The 15,910-nt window shown below is 40.5% G+C and overlaps 1 pseudogene; it reads right to left on the reverse strand.

The window, feature by feature from the left end:
• LOC127624918 (short transient receptor potential channel 5-like) overlaps positions 1 to 5,382 on the reverse strand; it is a 57,330-nt pseudogene extending 51,948 nt beyond the window's left edge.
• Positions 5,383 to 15,910: the final 10,528 nt, after the last annotated feature.

Consider the following 15,910-nt stretch of genomic DNA (forward strand, 5'->3'; position numbering starts at 1 on the left):
TCTCTGATCATCAGCTCATTTTAGTGAATGTTGTTTTATCAGAAACAAAACCACAATTCTTTCATTGGCGGTTTGATATTAAATTAATTCAAGATGTAAATTTTTATGAGAATTTTAAAATGTTTTGGAATTGTTGGGTTGAAGGAAAAAATGATTATGAAAATCTGCTTCAGTGGTGGGAAATAGGGAAAACGCAGATCAAGCTTTTCTGTCAACAATTTATGGCACATACTTCCTGTCAAATTAAATATAAAATGGCACAATTGGAGAAAGATATTTTAAAAATTCAAAATAAGTTAATTGATCAAAACGATGTAAATTTACAAGATGATTTTAGACTGAAGAGACAAGAGTTAAGTAATATGTTAAATGAAAAGGTAAAAGAGCTCTTGTAAAATCACATTTTGTTTCTTTACATGACATGGATGCCCCCACGAAATTCTTTTTAATTTGAATAAGAAGTGTGTTCATACAAACTATATGCATGCATTACGCACACCTGATGGGAATGTTACTTCAGATCCTTTGGAAATGAGGAGACTTGCTGTTGATTTCTATGTGGACTTATATGCTAAAGAGTGCACAGGAAACTTTGACGCAGATGAACTTTTTAACAACTTGCCTGTACTGGATGAAGAAAATGTAAAGAACTTGGACTCTGATCTGACATTTGAGGAAGTTACAAAAGCAGTGAATCAACTTTCATCTGGTCGTGTACCAGGAATCGATGGATTACCAGCAGAATTTTATAAAACTTTTTGGGGAATAATCGGAAAAGACTTTTTAAAGTTGTACAAGAAAGCTATAAAGCTGAGGTTCTACCAAAAAGTTGTCAACGAGCAGTGCTGTCTTTGATCCCGAAGAAGGGAGATCTTTGTCTGCTAAAAAACTGGAGACCAGTAGTGGTCCTATGTTCCGATTATAAAATATTATCAAAGTGTTTGGCAAACAGACTTAAAGGTGTTCTTGATGTATTGGTACAAAAAGACCAAACATATTGTATACCAAAAAGGTCTATTTATGATAATTTGTTTTTAATGAGAGATATCATGGATTATGCTGGAATATATAATGTTGATTTTGGTTTGCTTTCTCTGGATCAGGAGAAAGCTTTTGATCGTGTAGATCATCACTACCTTTTTAAGGTTCTTAAGTGTTATGGGTTTGGAGAACATTTTTTATCATGGATAAGAATATTATATACTGATGCTGTAAGCATGGTTAAAATAGGAGGAGGTTTGAGTGTACCAATTCAAATGAAAAGAGGGATAAGGCAAGGGTGCCCTATGTCGGGTCAGTTATATACCTTGGCAATAGAGCCTCTACTTTGTTTATTAAGAAGTAAATTGACGGGTATTCTAGTAAGTAATAAGCCAGAAGCTGAAGCTATTAAACTTTCCGCTTATGCAGACGATATAACTGTTATGGTTAGGAATACGCATGATGTTCAAGTTATAAAGGAAGCTCTTAATATTTATGAAGGAGCATCATCAGCCAAACTTAATTGGCAAAAAACAGAGGCGTTATGGTGTGGTTCTGAAGGAAGCTCTTTACCTGAATTACAAGGAAATGTCAAGTGGGGAAGTCCGGTTTTAAATTTTTAGGAGTATATCTTGGTAAAGATGAATGTAAGATGAAGAATTGGGAGGGGTTAGTAGACGGAGTGCTTGCAACTTTGTCTAAATGGCAATGGCTGCTACCCCAGCTATCCTATAGGGGAAGAGTCCTGATAGCCAACAATCTTATAGCTTCCACCCTTTGGCATAAGTTGATGGTTTTGGATCCTCCAAAACACATAATTGAAGATATTCAAAAGACTCTTGTTAAATTCTTCTGGTCAGGACAACACTGGCTAAAAGCTGCTGTCCTATACCTTCCAATTCATGAGGGAGGACAAGGTTTAATTGACATTCGTTCTAGGATTGCTGTTTTCCGTTTGCAAGTGGCACAGCGTCTTTTATATGGGCAGCATCAGCAGTGGATGGACGTAGCATGTGCTTTGCTGCAAAAAAACAGAAGAATGGGGTTGGATAAGCACTGGTTTGTCATGTCCTTTAATGGACTAGCATTGGAAGGATTGGCTGGTTTTTACCAGAGTGTATTGCAAGCTTGGCAGACTCTATCTTTTTCAAGAGAATGGGAAGGATCCAATCAGTGGGTATATGAAGAGCCTTTGTTTTTCAATCCACTTATCTCTGTTGAGTTGCTGAGCTCTGCCACTGTAAGGTCGGCAATGTTGAAAGCAGGAGTCTCCAAAATATGCCATCTACGCAGGGGACTGTGCTGGATATCTGTAGAGGAATTGGCACAAAAGGTGGGCTTCAGGTCTGAACGTTTTATCAAGAGGATGTTGGATGATCTTGAGGAGGCCCTCCCTGTTCCTATAAGGGATTTTATGAAAGTTTCTCCTGCGGTGAACTGTGATGCCAAAGATAATGCCCATTTTCCTGAACTGCATGTTTCCATAAAAAAGAAGACTGGCAGGAGGATGGCAGCAAGTTGCTTTCCATGGATATACCAGAACTAAATATCTTGAGTATTTTGAGCAGACAAACACTTTACAGAGCTTGTGTAAAAACCATAAATTTCCAACATCTTAAGGATGTAAGAGACACTAAATGGTCTATGGTGTTTGAATCAGGCTCTTCCCGAAAGGTAGCTGGCGGTCCCTGTACAAAAGACCCATTGAAAAGAGGGTGGGTGATCTTCAGTGGAGAATTGTGCATGGGATTTTAGCTACAAACAGACACAAAGCACTCCTTAATGACTCAGATGATGAGGGTTGTCCTTTCTGCGGGGTGTCTGAAACTGTTTTTCATCTTTTTATTGAGTGTCCACGTTTAGATCAAATTTTGGGTTTAATGGAAAGCTGGAGTATGCAGCTTTTGGGAAAGTTCAATCAAGAATTGTTTATTTTTGGTCCCAAATATTCAACAAAATATAAATCCAAAGTGGTTTTTTTAAACTTCTTGTTCGGTGCAGCAAAGTTGGCTATTTGGTGTACAAGAAGAAATAAAGTAGAAGGGAGGGAAAGTGTGGACACTGTTTTGATGATGAGAGGTTTTATAAAGAAGAGACTAACGATGGAGTTTGCGTATTTTAGCCTCATTAATGATGTTAATTCTTTTTTTCATGTGTGGGGAGTTGATGGTTTTATATGTGAAGCTGATGATCAGGGAGGTTTTGTATTTAATTTATGAGTGTTTTTTTATTTATTTATATTATTTTTTGTTTTTGTTTTTCTATCCCCTTTGTTTTGTGGTAAATATAAACACATGGATGTTTTAATGGTTTTTATTTTTTTTTAAATATAGGTCACTTATGTTTATATTGATCAATTAAAGAAGACCTAAAAGTCAAAGTCTCTCTCTCTCTCTCTCTCTCTCTCTCTCTCTCTCTCTCTCTCTATATATATATATATATATACATGTAAATGAATGGTGACCGAGGCTCTCATTTTCCCTAACATCTCCTATTATGAAAGAACACATTATGACAGATTTCTGGATGAGCTATCCCTAAATCATTGTTTTTCTGTTGACTGTACTAAGCAAGACATAAAAGTTGCACTTGAACATTTAATATTGTGTCATTTAATATTGTTAAGATTTTGACACTAGAGCCACAGTTAAAAGGAAGATAACCCTAAATAATAAATATGTCATAATTCATTCATCCTCATCTGACTTCAAACCTGTATTCATTTCTTTGATGAGATTTTGAAAAATATAGTTGCCAGTCTTGCTTATAAATTGAAAGTTAATGAAAACTAGGGGTGTTAAGCTCCAAATGTACTAAAACACATTGTAAATGTGGTCCATTTCAACTTGTGCACTGCAAGTCTTCTAAAGCCAAATGATTGTGTAAGGAACAGGGAGAAATTTCCAAAAAGTGGCCAGGATATTTTTTTCAAAAATTCACCTTGTTCCATAAAAGAAAGGAAGTCATACGGATTTAGGAGTAATAAGAGGGTAAATTATGACAGAATTGTAATGTTTGGTGAACTATTTATTCAAAGCATTCATTCATCCTGATCTCTTTGGCTTTTGCCACAAAGAGGTGTGTGATTGAATTTGAAGATATTACATTTCCATAATGGCGGGAAAAGCCACAAAATGCAATGAATGGCTTTAAAGGGATAGTTCACCCAAAAATGACAATTCTCTCATTTAATCAACCTCATGCCATCACAGATATGTTTGCCTTTATTTCTTCTGCAGAACACAATGTGTGAGTGATAAACAGATTATTATTTAAGTAATTTTTACTAGTGCTTGCTCAGTAGGTGCACAATGCAAGGAGAATGTGAATCATCAAAAAACATGTCATTCAAAAATGTCATTCAATCATTCAATTTCAGCATCTCATCCAATCATGATCTAGTCCAGTGTTTCTCAACTGGTGGGTCGTGGGCCTATTCGGACTGGGTCATGGGCAGCAGGGAAAAATTATGAACAAAATTTTCCTCCTGTGTAATATATGTTCTGTTTGAATTGTGTTTGAAATAGGAAACAAACTGGATATAAATATAATGGACTCATATGAATAAATATGCTCATCAAATTTTAAAAGGGGGGAGAAAAAACATCCTGATGCTGAACCGTATGATGGGGCATACGCCAAGGGAAACTAATCTATCACTAACTCGTGTTAATCCATACTACTGAGAGAATATGATGTACTAGTCACTTGTACTAATTTGTTTTCTAATTTTTATCCTTTTTAAGCTAAAAGTGAGGCACTATCCACTGTCTTTGAAAAGAAGCACCGGAATATTAATTAACATTTTCCCTTTTTGGTTCCACATAAGAAAGATGACTTATATGGGTTTGGAACAACATTATGGGTGAGTAAATTATGAAAAATATTCATTATTTAGTGAACTATCCCTTTAAAATACATTCTTCTTTCCCAGATATGTGGATAGATAACTATAAGTGTGCCATTCATAAGTTGTTTTCCTGAAAACTGTTTTGCAGTTTAGTTTGCAAAAAGAAGTCACGTCCTCACACACCTGTTTCTCGCCTGTGGGCTTCCTGTAGGACAGCAGTAGCTCACCAGCTCCCACCACCTCCTTGCGGATGGCGTAGAGGAGCGCATCACCCACGATCACACTGTGACTCAACAGCAGCTCAATCACTTCCAGGTTCTCATTCTCTATAGCAATGAGGAGTGCGCTGCGGCCCAACGGGTCCAGACAGTTCAAGTTGATGTTGTAATAGATCTCAGCCTCCTCAAGGGCCTGCTTCACTCCAGCTTAATCACCCTTCTCCACCGCTGAAAGATAGGCCCGCTCTTTAGCAGACAGCTCGACCTCCGCCCTCACAATCTGCAGTGTGATACGGTCACATACGGTCAGTAAAGATGCGCCATTGGGTTCATGAGGACACGGTGAAAGGGGAGACCACAAGTTCAGAGCAACCTATGCAGAGATTAAGCAATCAGCTGACAATCAATTAGTCCTTTGAGATTTATGATTTTAAAATATGTACAGTATTTGGACACTTAAGTCACACTTTAAAATATATGAATGATATTGCATTAGATACACAGTATCAAATTAAGAGACATCTGCAAACAAATGCTGCTAGACCTTTTCTCAAAACTAATGTCACTTTTCTTGGCCATTTGACTGATGTCAAGGTGATTTTTAGTGGATTTATGAAGTCACACAGGTGTCCTAGCAGAGTAACATCAGACATCAGAAGACTACAAAGGACAGTTTGGACTGCTAAGTGGATTATTGGTTTCCCCCTTCCCTCCCTTCAAGAACTGTACACTTCCAGAGTGAGGAAAAGGGCTGGAAAAATCACTCTGGACCCCATTCACCCAGCCCACCCCCTTTTTGAACTGTTGCCTTCTGGCAGTCGCTACGGAGCGCTGAGCACCAGAACCGTCAAACAAAGGAATAGTTTTTTCCCTCAGGTTATCCATTTTAGGATGGAGTTATACTCAGTCTCTATGGCATTCTGCTGTGTCCGGTGCGTTCTTTACGCATCTATTTGGATCATACGCGGAGCTTTAGATGCTCTGAGCAGCTCTTTGTCTGCTTAGGAGGACAAAGGAAATGGAGCGCTGTCTCCAAAAAGAGGATCGCCCACTGGGTCATTGACGGCATCGCTTTGGCATATCATGCCCAGGACGTGCCGCCCCCTTGGGGCTACAAGCACACTCTACTAGGAGTGTAGCAGCCTCCTGGACTCTGACCAATGGTGCCTCTTTAGCAGACATCTGCAGAGCAGCGGGCTGGGCAACACCCAACAACCTTGTGAGGTTTGTTGTGGCAAAACAATAATTAAACAAATATGCATCAAGATAAGAGACATCGGGATCCAAATTATATTTTAAAAGATAGTTTATTCTTTTAAAAGAGGTTTGTTCACAAAAGTATCACAACAGCTACCTCGCAATAAGAACAAGACCTAACTCACACAGAAAACACATGGCCTATTTATACCCCCCTGTCCTCAAAGTCCCTTCTTCCGTAATTTTCCACTCATCCCAGTAAAACCAGATTTAGCTGGTTTTAGAAATACCAATGGCTCTTCTAAGCCCCCCTGGGTTTTCCTGTCCTTACATCTGTGAGGTCATCAAAAGGCCATATAAACGCTATCTTGTCCTGAAGACAGTGGCCCTTTGTTGAGTTTCACTGAGTTTCACACCTGTGAAACTCAACAAAAGGCTTTATTTATGGCTAAATAATCCCTCTGTCTTTCCCGTACTCATATTAAGGAGTTCAAAAGGCTTTTTCCTGACCATCAGTTTTACTGTCTGTGTGTGTGTGTGTGTCTCCGTTCCTGCCAGGTGAAAAAGAAAATACTAGAGGAGAGAAAGACATGATTGAATCGAAAGAAAATCCACATAATGTCTTAAAGAAAGTAAAATATAAATTTTCCACAACAGGTTCTACAATCTCCGGGTTGTGCCGGTTTTACCCCGTTTGTCAGGTACGAACAGGTACGTTTGTGGGACAACTGGCCAGGTGAACCGCTTGCTCATAGAGCCTTCCCTCTCCTCGAGGTGGAGAAGTGTGTCTTTACCCCCCAGCCATGTTCATGAAGTCGTGGACCCTGGATGTCCTTCCTCCTTAGCCCTGTGGCAGGCGAGTTGGCTGAGAAACTAGATGCCGCCCCAGTACGTGTGCTAAATAGGCCCTGTACTGGGGTAGGTGATCCACATGTGCTGGTTGCCTGTATGTAACCCTGTGTGATGTATCTTCCCCAAAACGGTTTCCACGTTGGTAAACCCACATCTTCATAGGGCAGAGTTTCCTCTGCTACTGGTCCCCATGTTTGTAGAGCTCTTCCCATCTGGGTAGGACCTACCAAGGGGACTTCTCCAAGTGCGACACTGCCGACAAAGCTCAGTAATTCCATGTGACGTATTTCCACACAATTACCTCCCCTTCGGGTAGGGTGTGGTCTCCGTGGTGTCTTTCCCTTGGGAAGGGACACCTCCCCGACGCGGACATGTATGGCCCCCAGCTTAACGATTTCCATTTATATTTTGGGTGACAAAAAAAGAGAAGAAGCCGTGGCTGGAGCAGCCTGTCCCCATTTTTTGGGCAGTCGTCTTGTTCACGAGGTACGGGGGACCATACAACGCTCGTAGGTGCGTTGGGGGAGGTAACGTGATGGCCAGGTGCACTGGCTACGAGGCACGCAACAGCTTGCCCTTCTCGCACCGCCAGTTCACGTAACACAGTTCAGCTAGTTGTGGCGTTTCGTATAGGGACCCCTAGTGTCACTACATCGACACAACGTCGAGTGAGTGACAAATAGGGTATATCCTGGTTACTTTCATAACCTCCGTTCCCTGATGGAGGGAACGAGACATTGTGTCCCTCCTGCCACAACACTGAACTACCCATTGAAATGGCTGGTAACTTGTGGAAGTGGATTAGAGCCAGCTCCTTTTGTACCCGTATGTTCAGGGGAGTGGCATGCAAGTTCCACTCGCCAATACCCATTGGCCTTTTCTCAAACATCAGAGGTGTTTGGGGCCCCCCAGAGTGACCCCTAGTGTCACTACATCGACACAACCTCTTATTCACTCCATCAGGTAACGGAGGTTACGAAAGTAACCAGGTTGTTCTCTCTCCACTGCCCCTCCCTGAGAGACCTCCAAGAAGGCCAAATAGCTGCCCCATTTCCTATCAAATAAATCTAAGTTTCCCAGCCTTCTACATGACATTTCCTCGAATGCCACCACTCTCCCCATGTTTGTCCACCACTCTTGAAATGAGGACACTCCAGCCGATTTCTATCCCCTTATAACAATATGTTTGCCTATCATAACACTGGCTATGACCCAATATTTTATGTGTTTAGACCTCTATATTAATGACCGCCCCCATTGCCTAAAATACAGTCTGGAGCAAAATGAATTTTGAGTGCCAAATATGTCAAACATAAAACTTTGAACCCTCAACCAAAATTCTTGGAACTTAATACCCCACCAGAAAGCATGGGTTGTCTTCTGATTGGCATAGCCAGCAGGTGGGTGTATCTTTCAGTCCAAGCCTACACAATCTAGAGGGGGTCCAATAGAAATGATGTAAAATCTAAAATTGCATGTGATGCACCCTTGCATCTCTAGATGTACAGTTGACTTTTATAGAAACCTAGCCCACACTCCTTCCTCCAATACCAAGTTTAAATCATTCTCCCATAATCTCTTTTGAGAAGTTGAAGCTCTGTCACTCAGACTCTAAATTAGCAGGAAGTAATACACTGATGCCTCATGACCTATTCCAAATGCAGCAATCACCACTCCTAGAGTATCTGCCACTTTAGGGGGGTGTATGCTACTCCCAAATATAGCACAGAGCAGGTGGTGCAGCTGTAAATACCAAAAGAAATGAGATCTGGGAATCCCAAAATGTTGAACCATATTTTCAAAGGATCTCAACACTCTGCTCTCTGATAGATGACAGAGCATATTAACCTCCCTCTCAATCCACTCTGTCCAGCAGAAAGGGGACATATTAATACATAGTTTAAATTTAAATAAATGTCAGAATTAAACCCTTGGACACTTTTGTCCACACTGAGAGCAAATGTGAGATAACGGTGTGTACTGTAACTTAACTTCTCCAATTAGTTTGCTAGAAAGGCTTTGCAATGGTGAAATAGGGGCAAGAACTTCCTGTTCAATACAAAACCAGGGAGGGGATCTCTCAGGTGGAAGCGACCAATGCATAATAATAATAATGCAAAATATCAATATCAAGTTTGTCAATCAGACTAGGCAACTTAATGAAATGTAATCTGGGACATTTACCATTCCAAATGAAGGACTTCATTGTGCTATCAAATTGCTCGAAATAAGAGAGGAGGACATCTATAGGGAGAGATTGTAGCAGGTAGTTGAATACTGGAATACAATTAATTTTATTAACATTAACCTTCCCAATCATAGATAAATGTAATGAAGCCCACACGCCCACATTGCTCGAAAAAGTTTTATTAAAGGGTCAAAATGAACTCTAACTAAATCACACAAATTTGCTAGGTTTGCTTGGCTTAATACCCAAATACTTAATGCCCTGTTTGGGCCACTGGAAGGCACGCGGCTGAAAAGCCGTTACAGGGGCAGTACGCCGTCAGAGCCAAAGCTTTGCCAAAAACCAATTAACTCTGTATCCTCAGAATTTAGAAAAGGAATTAATAATTCTGTGGAGGCAAGGCATAGATCTAGTGAGGTTGGAAATGAATAATAAAATATAAGCTGCGTAAAGCAAAAGCTTATGCTCCACGCCATCACCCCTGGAAACTCAACCTCCTTTCTTATCGTGGCTGCTAATGGATTCATGGAAAGATAGAACAATAATGGGGAAAGAGTAAATATATCCAGAGTAAATGATTTGAAATTAATCAATTTGTTTTTAACGCCACCAGCAGGTGTCTATAAAGTAATTTAATCCATCTAATAAAAGTGTCAAATGAGATGGCAGCGACCGGAGTCTAATCATTCGCCACTGACCACATGATATTGATGAAACGCTTAATGTTATCAGAAGAGCAACAGCCCCAAATAAACCACACCTGTATTCCACACAGGGGCCCATCCTGTGGAGCACCTATTCCAATACAGAGTAGTTTCAGTACCCATAGTGTGTCTGGTCGGGGAATTCCTCCGCTGAATCCACGGACCAGAGGGCTAGGGAGGAGTCATCCAGGGAGCCGAGTGTGGCAGGGCGGAGGGCGGGGCCGGGTCGTGATCCTACGCACCCAGTCCCGTATTAGGCTAATCAAGCCTCCGAGGTATAAAGGTCGACTGCGGGGTGTCGTGCGGGAGAGAGAGATCGTTAGCATATTCAATGGAAAGGAGGAGGCGAGAACCAGCTTTTCAATATAAATAATAGTTTTAATGATAAACTCAAAAGACCACATAAACACACACACGACGGACATGTCCGCTAACGATCTCTCCCTACCGCACGACACCCTGCAGTCGACCTTTATACCTCGGAGGCTTGATTAGACTAATACGGGACTGGGTGCGTAGGATCACGACCCGGCCCCGCCCTCCGCCCTGCCACACCGAGTTAGTGGAATCTCCTTTGATAGGAGCGCATGTGATCGCCTCAGTGGAGGGGAAAGGTGCTAGGTGCAAGTGGTACACCCAGTCAGTTGTTCCGCATTACCGAGTTCTACCGGCTCTGACCTGAGAAAACTTGGGACGAAAACTGACTCAACCCTGAGATTGTAAAATCTCATAAAGATATTGGGTGTTGCCCAGCCAGCTGTTCGGCATATGTCTGCTAGGGAGATGCCATTGGCCAGTGCCCACGAGGATGCCACACTTCTCGTCGAGTGTTCTCGAACCCGCAATGGGGCGCGCACGGCCTGGGTGTGCTATGGCATCAACAACCCAGTCAGAAAGCCTCTGTTTGGAGACAGCGTTCCCTTTCCGCTGTCCACCAAAGCAAATAAAGTGCTGCTCTGAACATCTAAAGCTCTGCGTGCGGTGCACATAAGTACGCAAAACATGCACCGGACACAGCAATGAAAAGGCTGGGTCTGCCTCCTCCCGGGGCAGTGCTTGCAGGTTCACTACTTGGTCCCTGAAGAGTTGAATGAACCTTGGGCATGTAGCGCGGTCACGGTCTTAGGATGACATGTGTGTCTGCCGGACCTAACTCCAGGCAGGTGTCACTGACAGAGAATGCTTGCAGGTCCCCAACCCTCTTGATGGAAGCGAGCGCGATCAGGAGGGTTGTCTTCAAGGAGAGGGCTTTGAGCTCGACTGATTCTAGCTGCTCAAATGTGGGTATAACTAATAACTGAGACCATGATGACGGATAATCTGACCTAGTGGGAGAACGTAAATTATGAACAGTAGTGGACCCAGTACAGAACCTTGGGGGATACCCTGAGTGAGAGGAGCAGTAGGGGATTTGTTTGTCTTAATCATAATGAAGTATTGTCTGATAGTGAGGTAGGAAGAAAACCAGGATAGAGCAGTGCCAGTAATACCAATATCTGAAAGTCAGGAAAGGAGTGTTTTGTGGCACACAGTGTCAAAAGCAGAGCTCAGGTCAAGCAAGATCAGAATACTGAGAACTCCTGAGTCAGCAGAGAGGAGGAGTTCATTAATAAGCTTTAAGAGAGCAGTTTCAGTGCTGTGGAATAGGCGAAAACCAGATTGGAAAGGTTCATAGAGATTATTGGCTGCAAGATATGATTGTAACTGGGAGGATACAACTTCTTCCAGATGTTTAGAAGTCCAGAAGGCAGGTCAGAAATAGGATGATAGTTGCTAGAGGGAAGATGGATCTAAATTGGGACCTTTAAGGACTGGTGTAACAGTGGCATTTTAAGATCAGTAAGAACAATGGCAGATGCAGAGATGTGTTTATCATATGCAAAATAGGTGCCAAAATGACTGACTCACAGTATTTAAGAAGGGAGGTTGGGGCAGGGTCCAACTGACAGGATGATGAGTTTGTAAAATTAGATCACGTCTGATGATGGGTTAGTGGAAGTGAAGGAGGTGAAAGGGTGGATTGGATGTTCAGACAGAAATTCGTGGAGAAGATCTTCAGAAATGTTTGACATTAATGTTTGGTAAATGGAAAAACTTTTTTCTTGAAAGAAGTGCAGAAATGAGTCATAAAGTTCATCAGAGCTGTGTGAGTCCTGAGCCGGCAGGTTAATTAGCTTGTTCACCATAGCAAAGAGGGCTCTCGGTCTACAACTTGCTTGGACGATAGAGGAGAAGTACATTTACATGCAGTGTTGAGTGCTAATCTGTTTTTCAGCTGATGTTCTGTAAGAGCTAAGGAATGTACAGTGAGGCCTGTTTTTCTACAGAGTCGTTCAAGATGACAACCCACTCTCTTCGATGCCTATAGTTCAGGAGTAAGCCAAGGCGATGAGAGAGAAGAAGGTAACAGCTTTGTCTTGATGGGGGGCATGTAGCAGCCAATAATGTAATAACTACCGTTAATGTAATAACTGTCAATAATGTAATACATTTTTTTATTTTTTTATTAACCCAGCCAATAATGTAATAGCCAGCCAATAATGTAAGAACATTCATGAGTTCAGTTGCATTTGAACAGTCAGTATCGCTGAGATCCTGCTGTTTCTCTCTGTAGAAAAATAGATTCAGCTGGGGCCTAAAAAATGCTCATAAAACGTGCCGGGGAAGGTCTTCTTTTCTATTCTTTCAGGGGGAAAAGACCCTGCGGAGGACACATCCTGCCCTGAAGAGGAGGGGAGGGTAAAGAAAGCTCAATGAGGAGTTAAAGAAATGTAATTTTATAATATTTTACATTTTATAATTTGCTTACATGAGCTACAAATAATGATCTTAAAGTGTACAACAGTACATTAGCTATGTATGTATGTTTCAAGCCAACATAAATATAAAACTGACTGATGAAGTTGAAAAGCATTGGATTTAACATGACAAATCCCCCAACCCTTCTGAAACGACCAGCTGGTTTATGCTGATTTAGAAGCATCACAGAATTCATATCACTAAAGGGCTTTTCTCCTTTTTTACACTCTTTAACTGTGCATTGCAAACTGGGAGAATTCATCTGCACACTGTTCTGATTGGCTCTGATTTCGTTGCGCAGCATTTTCCCTTTCATTGAGCACTGAAAAACTGCTTGTCACTGGAATCTTGTGAGGTAATATTGAACATGTTTTTGAGACCGCAGTCCACACGTGTTGGAGACATTCGGTTGGAGATGCTAATTGGGCACAGGCAGCTGTTTACTAGATCATGGGGGAGTCAGATAGCAATTCCACATCACAGGGATTTTTCCTTTCTCTCTTTCTCTGTCTCCGATCTGAATGCTTCTAACCCTGTGGACTGGACATGCGTCGCAATCATGCGCTGCTGTTTTTCACAGAGCATCTATGACAGCAGACAAACAGGGTTCAACAAGTGGTTGTTTATGTAAAACCTGCCTGCCGCTCTGTTAAAGTGACTCATAGTGACAAGCACCTGATATACACTGCTCATCACACAAGAGGGTTATGAGCCAGACAAGCATCTCCCAACCACTGGACATATTATCGTTTGACATCAGGAAGCAATGAGGTAATGTCAGGTGGCTTTGTAGAATATTTCCACTACCAGCTCAAGCTGGATTTTCCAAAAGGAACGTGTTATTGATGTAGGCTATACAACTTTGTTTTTTGTACACTTCAGGCATGTGTCTTTCTGCACCACCTGACACACTGTGGATGATTTGGCAACTCTGGGTCACACAATCATGTATTGCTTAATAAGGCCCATTTTAATGCCCATTAGTAAACATGGCATGCACTGTTAACAGAAATGATCCAATTATCAAAAACACTTGATTGAGTAATTGAGTGTTTGATTCTCAATCTGTTGCTGAGTTACACTTTCACTCTTCACAGATATTCATGTAAACCTTTCATATGGAGAACAGAAGAGAAATAATAGCCATTTACATGGTTATGGCCTACTACTTTTCACTGTGACTAATGTCCCTACAATTCATTAAGCTACAATTCGTCTACATATTGTTGGCTTAAAGGAATATTTAAGGTTCTATACAAGTTAAGATCAATGGACAGCATTTGTGGCATAATGTCGATTACCACAAAAAATTATTTCATACCTCCTTTTCTTTAAAAAAATAAAAAGCACAAATCTAGGTTACAGTGAGACACAATGGAGGTGAATGGAGGGTGAAAAAGCAGAAATGTGAATCTTATAATTTTATAAAAGCACTTACATTAATTCTTCTTTTAAAACTGATGTATTATTTGAGCTGTAAATTAATTTAAATAATAATTTTTACAGTCATTTTAGGGTTTGTTGACTACATTGACATGGCAACAAGTTGTAAAATTGGCTATAACTTTACATACAAAAGGTTTGCAAGTGATTTCATCACACTAAAATCATGTCAACACATATTGTTTATGTCTTGTGGCTATACTTTTGTGAGTATTTTAATGTTTAAAAATAGGCCCCCATCCACTTACATTTTAAGTGCCTCACTGTTACCCAGATTGTTGCTTTTTTTTTTTAAGAAAAGGAGGGAAAAGTCTAAATATTTTTTTTGTGGCAATCAAAATCATGCTACAAATGTATTGTATTGCTTAACTTGTATTGAACCCAGAATATTCCTTGAAATTTTGATATAAATAAATAAATAAATAATCAAAATCTGGTAAGCTACTTCCCTGCCTACTGCCTACATATTCTAACCATCGTGAAACCTCATAAGTAACCGATTTTAGAACACTGCCTACATAGCAACTCTGCATACCACACAATTAGCCTTTCACACAAAGACTCCACTCACAATTGATTTCAATAGAGTTTGACGTTATCATGTTGCTAAGCTAATGGTGCAATACTCTAATAGGCATGGATAATCCATTTTTTAATTTCAATGCACTATTTGTTATCAGTACTTTTAATTTTATTGAATGTGCATTGAATGTAAAAGAAGTTTATTATAATCAACATTTGTCACTTCGTCTGCTATCTTATAATAATTTTTTTCAATGAGCTTATTGCAGTGCATCCTGAGAGTGTTTTTACCATTTCAGATGCTTCCTTAAAATGTGGTCAAAATGTGGTATTAAAGGTGGCAGCATAATTAAGACACTTACCTTTAAGAACAGTCATCATGCCTTAAAATGCTGCCTCAGTTGACATCTTACTAGGTTTTGTAATGGAGTATGTGTTATATAATCAACTGAGAATGCTAAAGCGACCTTGAAATTTTGTATTATTTACACATAGGTTGATCCGAGCCAGAAACCAAGTGAACATACAGTACGTTGTGTATCAGGTGAGCAACCACAGATGGTACATTAAAGCACACCTGTGTCCATCAGCGCAACCTATCCCGTGCCTATAACCTCTCCATTTGTACATTAGTTAACTATTTCCATGCCTACACTCAGGCTTTAACAGATGTTTTCACTTACTCTGATAGAATTAAACCTGTAACACCTGACTGTGCCCCAAAGCCTAGAATGTTTTTGGGAAAAGGTAAGGACTTTCTGCGGAGGGGCTTCATCTATTCCATATTATAGATGATGGGTCATGGTTGTCGACTAGTCCATAAGTGGTCCAACAATTAGTCCATTAGTCCACCACAACAAAAGTGAGGTGGACTAGTTTGTCTAGATTTTACTAGTTTTTTTTTATACTTTTTTTTTCTTTAATTAGTATATTTTTTCTTTAATTAGTATGTTGAGTATGTGCTGTGCTTTAGCTGTTTGTCTGTTTGCACAGAAAAGTTGCATCTTTAAATTAATCGTCTTTTTTTTGAGAGTCCCATCAGAAGCGTTACGTTAGAAAATAGTCCAACTTTTATCAACATACCTCGAGACACCTGCATTCGGTTACATTCTAGCGCTCAGTCTAGCTGGTTTAAAACACAAGAACGAGCCCAATG

Source organism: Xyrauchen texanus, chromosome 31 (assembly GCF_025860055.1).
Source record: "Xyrauchen texanus isolate HMW12.3.18 chromosome 31, RBS_HiC_50CHRs, whole genome shotgun sequence".
NCBI lineage: Eukaryota > Metazoa > Chordata > Actinopteri > Cypriniformes > Catostomidae > Xyrauchen > Xyrauchen texanus.